The following is an 8,470-nucleotide window of genomic DNA, read 5'->3' as shown; positions in this document are numbered from 1 at the left end:
ATTGTCCACCCAGCCATTGTCCACATGCACACCATTGTTTATAGCAACAACGTAAGTAGATCCCTATATGAGGGACCAGGAAGAGCCAAAAACAAAGCAGGAATTTTGAAAGCCCTCTTAGGTCCTCTTTCCTGGGTACATTTTAGTGTGTTGTGGTTACAATGAAAGGGTTGTTGGGAGCACTGGAAAGTGGGCGTGGGGAGAGGGACAAGATAGAGGCTGCTATTGTCAGTGCTTTCTTGCATTGAAAAATAAAGATACTGGTTTTGATATAATTTAAGCTTTTCATTCAGGATTCCAATCTCCATCTTATAAGTATGACCTCCCTTCTTTGTATTTGATTTTGTATTTGGCTATATTAAAACACAAGTTGTTCAAATGAGCTAAGCTTTACAAGTGATCCAGTGTAGTCTATATAACTGACCTGTCATCATCATTTGGCACTTCACCAATTTTAGTGTCATCTGAAAACTTGAGCATTGATAAAGAGATTGGATAGCATAGGGCCATAAGCAGCTCCCCCTGAGCCTCCATTAGAAATCTGCCAATGGATGATCATCTTACATTTACAATCACTTCTTGAGATCTATTAGCTAACTAGTTTTTATTTCTTAATGCTTTTTTTGTTTTATCAGAATGTCATGTGGGACTAATTCAAGTGTTTTACTGAAGTCTAAGGATATTATGTGAACAGAGTAACTTTTATCAACCAAATTCATGATCTCTTAAAAAAATCACACATTTGTTTAGCAAGATCTATTTTCCATGAGACCTCATTGATTGGAATTAATTAATCTTAATTAATTAATTATATGGCTTTACTGACTGCATTCCATACCAGCTTTTCCATGATTTTGCCTGGGATCCATGTTAGGCTAACTCATATGTGCCGGAACTAGGGGTGCAGGGGATGTTGCAGCAACCCCTGGCTTGAAGTGGTTTCCATCATATACAGGGTTTACAGTTTAGTTCAATGGCTCTCAGCACCTCCACTACACAAATTGTTCGAGCCTCCCTGGGCTAACCAGGTCATCTTGTTTATCCTTTTTAAATATTGGCACAACATTGGCTTTTTTTCATTTCTCTGGAATTACTCCAATGTTCCAAGATTTGTTAAAAATCATCATTAGTTGTTCAGCCAATTCTTTTAATACATTTGGGTCCAAGTCATCCAGTGCTGCCAATTTCAGAATGGTTACTTTAATAGTTACTCTGTCTGCCTGCCTCTTCCATGCCAGTTAATCAAATATGATCAATATGCCTTTATTTGCCATTACTCCTTTTATAGTTTCCTTATTTAACTATACGGTACATTAGTGGCACTGTCAGACTGGTCAAGGAGTCAGTGTGAAAGGGCCACCAGCTGCCTTAAACGCTGCCTGAAATCCTCTTCTGAAGGCATTTTTACACATATAGTATCTAAGTGCCACTCACTAAGCTACTCTGCACAGTAAGAGTTGAAAACTTGATTAGCATTTACCAGAGAAATGTGTCTCTCTTTTAGCTGGGGCACGATTATTGTCAGTGATGTTTGGGGTGTGGGGAAAAAGCAAATCCTGGATACATGTTCATTAAAAGAATAAATTTATTCTGTGGACAAATAATTAAATTCTATCCCCTGGAGGGTCTCCTCTGTTGGGCCACTCTGTCCTGGTTTATTAGGGACCTACGAGCTGAGGTGTCGGAGCTCACTGTGTACAATTACGTTGTGATGTGTGTATTCAGGAGAGGTATCTCAGAGAGGGCACTGGCCAGCCCAGCGTTAGTGGTCAGTGACTTCAAGTCCAGCCACTTTGGAGACCTGCCTGTCATGGGCAAGAGAGCCCAAGCGCAATATACAGTGCATTTACACAATGGGCATAGATATTAGGGGATACAATGACTGCCTATTGAGCTGTATAGAAATCCCACCCTAGAGGGTCACTCACCCTCCCCTGGGAATTAGCAAATCAGGATCTTACCTCTTTCGTGACACCAGATGGCTAGTATGCAGACTGGAAGCTGGTCAGTATTCTAAAATAGAAATAGAAATTCCCTTCTTATTGCTGCATGAAACTCCAGTGATAAATTGGAGATTGAAAAGGTATGGGTGCCTCGAAAAGTAGATTTAAAAGTCCTGCTGTCATAGGCAATCCCTCCTGGAAATGAGTGCTCGCGGCAGCAGGAATGCAGTGGGATGTGCGGAATGCAGAGTGGGCTCCCCCTCCCTTCAAACCAAAGTCCCTTACACTCTTACCGTAGAGCTTTCTGTGAAAGGACAAGACAGACTGGTCCCAGGGGCTTTTATAGGGTGTGAGCTGCAAACACAGCAGTCGCCTCCTCTTTCTTGGTCAAAATATTTTCGGCAATCCTGTCTCCTAACCTAATTCCCATTCATATTAGATGTGAATGGATATAATTAGCCATAGGTCTGTGAATCAATCTCCTATAAATATTTTGACAAGGGAGCTGGCAGGGGCAGTTGGGGAGGTGAAAGGGGCTGCCTGGAATTTGTACTTTCGGGGATCCTGAAATCAAGCAGAAGAAAAGAGACTGGGAAGAATCTAGTTCCTGTAATGGGAGACAGCTCCTAGCAGAGGGAGCGAGGAGTGAGACAGAGAGGGAGAGAGTTCCAGGGGCGCGTAGCTGAAGAGGAAATTGGGGTTTCAGGGACAGGGATCTAGCAGTGGAAGAGGGTCCCTGGGTCTAGCAGGAGGGAGTCTGGGAATGGGGGCAAAGCTGAAAGGAGCAGGGGACCAGAGAGGATACGGCTGTCTGGGGAGCAAGGCACCTGGAGGCTCAAGGATGGGGAAACAAAGGAGAACGGGGATCCTTGGGGCAGTGGGATAGGGAAAAGAAGTAAATCCAGGGCCAGAAGGGAGGGCAGTAAATGCAAGGGAATAGTGAGGAAATGGGGGCCAGTGGAAGGGAAAGAGCAGAGAAATGGAAGTCCAGAGTCAAGAGACTGGAGCAGGAGTCTTGAAGAAGGAGGTCCCCACGTGAGTGGGTGCAAGGGAAAGGACCCTGGAGATGGTGCAGATGGGGAATGTTAAATGGATGCAAAAATTATACATTCTACTGAAAAGGGGCAAGGAACAGCTACCCCCAGACTGCGATAGGTAGCCAGATTCCACCATCCATGATATAGGGAGGGTACATGTATCCCACATTGTTATGGAGGGAGCAGGTACATCCCAGACTGATATAGGAGAGCAGGAGCACCCCACATTGATCTGGAAGGGGAGGTGCTCCTGATATTTTATGGGGAGATCATGTGCATCCTCCCATTGTTGGTGGGGAGTCATGTGCACCTCACATTGTTATGGAGGGGCAGATGCTTTCCACACCATTCCTGGATGCACTGGGGTTCTGGGGCCACTTTTGCATACACCACAGAGTGACGGAGAGTCCCTCTCTTTTCCATCTGTCATTCCTCACTTTCTAGGTGTCAATTTCTATAATAAACCAGGCAAACTGCTGTGTAACTGGGGTTAGTGCTGGGAACCGTATCATAGTACCCAATACAGGGATCACTGCATAGCCCCCATTAGCCCTTCCAGCTTGGGCTGCACACCCCATTAGAGCTGCCTGCCTAGATGTCCAGCTATGAGGTTGAGGAAATGCTTTCCTCCTTTGCTCACAGTGAGCTGTCTGCCTGGTACAGCACAATTGTGCTGGGGGTGGGGGATGGGTCCTAGGAACCCTGCAGAGGTCAAGTTTCACATTTGGCATAAATCTATCTTGAAACTGTTCAGAAGATATTGAGTTCCAAGAACTTAAAGCCTAAGAGCCAAATTCTCAGCGCGTGTAAATCAGCATTGCTTCATTGACTTCAGTGGATTTATACCCACTGAGACTCTGGGTCTAACAATGCTGCAGGATTTCAGCCAGCATATCAATCACTGTGAGCTGTCCTCACGCCTGCGCTGGAATGAAAATGATTAAAATCAAATGAAGCACATGTGTATCTCAGCACAAGCCTACTGCTGACAACACCGTAACGCTCACACACCTGCAGAACCCCTACAACTGGGTGAAATTCTCCGGTCAAAACTTTCTTTTAAAACAAAAAAATACTATTTTCAAAGCCAAAACTTTTAAAAAAGCCTTCTATTTTTCAAAGTTTGCTGGTTTTTCTTCAAAACTGGACATTTTGTAAAATTTCAAAGTTTGTTTTTTGGGGTGGTTTTCCTCCATCCCTTATCACTTTCCTCCCTTTTTTCCTGTGTCCCTTTTGCCACTGAATTCATTAGGATAAATTATATCTAGGGACTTGGGATGGGTGTGTGTGTGTTTGTTTATTTATTTATTTATCTGTTTGTTTGTATTTCTTTTTGCCACTCTGGAAAATTTCCACAAGAGCAAAAGGAAAAATTAACTGTAATTTTTTCCAAGTTGGAGAAGTTCTGAAAAGTTACAGAGTAGAAAAAGGAAAAACTGCAGGATGCGGGGGAATTAAAACATTAAATGGTAGCACGGGGAGAAGCTGGATACCATATTTTTTGTTGCATTAATGGCAAAAAATGAAAGGTCATAAATTGGAAATTTCAGCTCTGCAAATTAAAATTTCAACATTTTTCAATAAAATATTTCACAAAAAAAATCAAACAATTAAACATTGTTACATTTTGAACCCTGCAAAATGGAAACATCTTCAAAATTTCAAAATCTTTCAAAAAACAGTATTTCAATTTTTCAGCTCGCTCTCGTCATCTCCCTGCTCTCTTCTGTATGCCCTCCAAACCTCCCTTCCCACATCACCTACACACAGCGACATACACTGCTGCAGATACCCACAGGGCCAAAGCCTCAAAAGGCTAGATTCACCCAAGGAAATAGGTAAGTCTGGGTTTAAACTCTGACGTCTCAGCTTTGAGTCCCATGCAATCCACCAAACTCCTGCTGAACTCACCGAAACTCATTAAGTTTTTGCAGTGAAAGTTCCGTAGGCACCTATCTTTCTGGCAATGGGCACATGCATTGCTGCCTCCTTCTAGGTGTCTGTCTCCCACCTAAGCCCCAGAATCATGCACAGACCAGGGAAGACAGATGGCTGGCTGCCTCAGGGCTTGTCTTCACTACAGCACTTCTTCTTTCGCACGGCTGGTGTAGAGGAGCAACTACAATTTCCCCTGAAGCTGATCGAGCCAAATGGCTACATCAGGAGTCACAGAATTTATTGCAGTGATGCCCCCTTCATATTTATAAATTGGGTGGTAGGTGGTGGAATATTTGATGGTCTGTCATGGAGAACCACACTCACATACCGGGCAGTCCTTGATTTTCCATCTGTGCATTAGATATCCGCATCCACCATGGTTGGTTCGAATTCGGTTCAGAGTTAACCAAGATGACCAAGTGTCATAAACATACAGCTAAGGGTAGCCTAAAATCCCTCCTTTACCTGTAAGGGGTTAAGAAGCAAATAACCTGTTTAGCACCTGACCAAAAGGACCAATAAGGAAAGACGATACTTTCAAATCTGTGGGGAGAGGATTAGTTTTGTGCTCTCTTTGGTGTTCTCTCTCGGACAGAGAGAGAGACCGGGGGGGGAAAACATCTCCTAACAAGATCCTGAAATGATACATATAAAGTTACAGAAATTGTAAGTAATAGCAAGGAAATGCATTAGATTATCTTTTGTTTTAGCTTGTGAATTTTCCCTATGCTAGAGGGAGTTTTATTCCTGTTTTTTGTAACTTTGAAGTTAAGCCTAGAGGGGAATCCTCTGTGCTTTAAATCTTTTTATTTGCCTTGTAAAGTTACTTTCCATCCTGATTTTACAGGTGTGATTCTTTTACTTTTTTAAAAAAATAAAATTCTTCTTTTAAAAACCTGATTGATTTTCAGTGTCCTAAAGACCCAGGGGTTTGATCTGTGCTCACTTTGTAACCAATTGGTTAGTATATTATTCTCAAGCCTCCCCAGGAAAGGGGGTGAAGGGGCTTTGGGGGATATTTTGAGGGAGATAGGGCTCCAAGTGGCCCCTCCCTCAATGTTTGTTTAAATCCCTTGGTGGTGGCAACAATACCATCCAAGGACAAGGAAAGGAATTTGTGCCTTGGGGACATTTTTAACCTAAGATGGTGGAATATAAGCTGAGGGAGTCTTTCATGGGGGTCCCCACATCTGTACCCCAGGGTTCAGAGTGGGGAGGGAACCCTAACACTATGGAAGATCAAACCCAGGAACCCTCTGTGTGGGATCTGACACAAGGTGCTTCTTTTTTAAGTCTTGTTTAGCCCAATCTGCTTTCCAAGCCTTCTTCTGATCATAGCCTGATTGCATGAGACTAAATGAATGTTCCCAGAAAGGCTTGCAGGACTTAAGATGTTGCAGGGGGAAGCGGGAGGGGGCAGTGTTAAGGTCTTGGTGGCTAGGAGGATATCTGTTTTACTGGATTTGCTGAGCTTCGCAGAATGGTGCAGCAATTCGGCATATTGGTGGGTAAGCGATGTGAGACAGGACAGGTAGCCATGGTGTTGGAGTCGACTTAAGGATTCCCGTGATGCACCACATCACTGTATTTAGCTGGGTAACCACAAGTCGTGTGTGGCTGCTACTGCTCCATACCAGTGCACAATATTCAGCTACTGAATATACAAATGGTATTGCAGCTGTTCACAACACTGTTGCTGATGCACCCAAGGTTGTACCTGCGAGTTTCTGGATTATGTTGGCTCTTGTTTTTATCTTTGCAACTACCTTCTCAAGATGATCATGGAAGGAGAGGGTGCGGTCGAGTTTCATTCCGAGGTATGTTGGAGTGTAATCGTGTTGCACATTTTTACCACAAAAAGCTACTTTTGGTGTGTTTTTGGTACTCTTATTATCAAGATGAAATGTGCTTACTATTGTTTTTCCAGGGTTTGGTTTGAGCCTCCATTTCCGGAAATATTGTTCCATATTTTGGAGGTCCTCAGTTAATACTTTCTCAGTGTCATGGAGATTTGATGCTTGGATTGTCATGGCAAGATCATCTGCATATTCACATTTTCGTGATTTAGTTGGAGGCATGTTACTTATGTATACTGTATATTAAAAAGGGTTGGCGCAAGTTTAGAGCCTCATGGTAGCCCATTGGTTATGATACGGGGTGAGCTGGTCTTATTACCCAGGTACACCTCCAAGCGTCTCTTACTCAGCATGGTCCACAGCAGGCGAAGTGTTTGGTAGCAAGGTATAATTTTAGCAAGTTACTACGGCACTAAGTTAACATAAATTATGCTGCTTAAGTTACATGAACTAAGTAACTTAAGTCAAGTAACCTATATTGACTTACTGCAATGTCTACACTGTGCCGTGTCAATAGGAGATGCTCTCCTGTCAACGTAGCTTCTGCCTCTCGTGGAGGTGGATTACTGAAGTCGACGGGAGAGTGCTCTCCCATTGACTTAGCATGTCTTAACCAGACCTGCTAAATTGATGCTGCTGCATTGATGACAGCTTCTTGTTAACAGCATAGGCACCTACTGCCAAGAGAAAGTTTGCAGCTGAGACTCGCAGGCAGAGCTAGGACCTCCCTGCAGCCTGGATTTAGGTACCTATCTCTGAGAAAGGGACGGGCTTAGCACACACCCCTCTTATTGGCATCTCCCATTGGCTAGCTTAGGTGACTCGCTGCCTAGCTTGCTGCCTTTTGTGATTCACAGTCTAAGATGCCTGCTTCTCCCCATTCATTGTATAGGAGCTTAGGTGCTTAACTCAGCTTTCGGAATCACAGTGATTTTCAAGGCACCTTTTGTGCACTCAGGTCTCTATCCCTAGATGTATACATTTACTTTTGGCCATATTAAAATATCTATTGTTTACTCGCTCTGTCAGTGACCTGTCCTCTTCATTATTTGACATTCCACCTATCATGGTGTCATCTGTAAACTTTATCAGTGATGATTTTATGCTTTCTTCTAGGTCATTGATAAAAATGCTAAATAGTGCAGGGCCAAGAACCAATCTCTGTGGGACCTACTGGAAACATAGCTGCTTGATAATGATACCCTATTTACAATTGCTTTTTGAGACCTGTCATTTAGCCAATTGTGTCTGATGTTAATTTTATATCATTTTAGTTTTTTAAATCTAAATGTTATTCTGTACCAAGTCAAAATGCTTCACAGAAGTCACATCAACACTTACATCAATACTGTTACCTTTATCAACCAAACTCATAATCTCGTAAAAAAAAATCAAGTTAGTTTGACAAGAACATTTTCCATAAATCCATATTGATTGGCATGACGTATATTACTCTCCTTTAATTCTTTATTAATAGAGTCCTGTATCAGACACTCCATTATCTTGCCCAGGATTGATGTTAGGCTAACAGGCCTAACATTACCTGGGTCATCCCATTACCATTTTAAAATATTGGTACAACATTAGTTTTCTTCCAATCTGCTGGAATTTCCTCAGTGTTCCAAAACTTATTGAAAAATAAATATTAATGATCTAGTGAGAGCCTAAGTCAGCTCCCTTAAAACTCTTGGATTCA

Source organism: Lepidochelys kempii, chromosome 14 (assembly GCF_965140285.1).
Source record: "Lepidochelys kempii isolate rLepKem1 chromosome 14, rLepKem1.hap1, whole genome shotgun sequence".
Classification (NCBI taxonomy): domain Eukaryota; kingdom Metazoa; phylum Chordata; order Testudines; family Cheloniidae; genus Lepidochelys; species Lepidochelys kempii.
Note: the sequence above shows the minus strand (reverse complement) of the source record.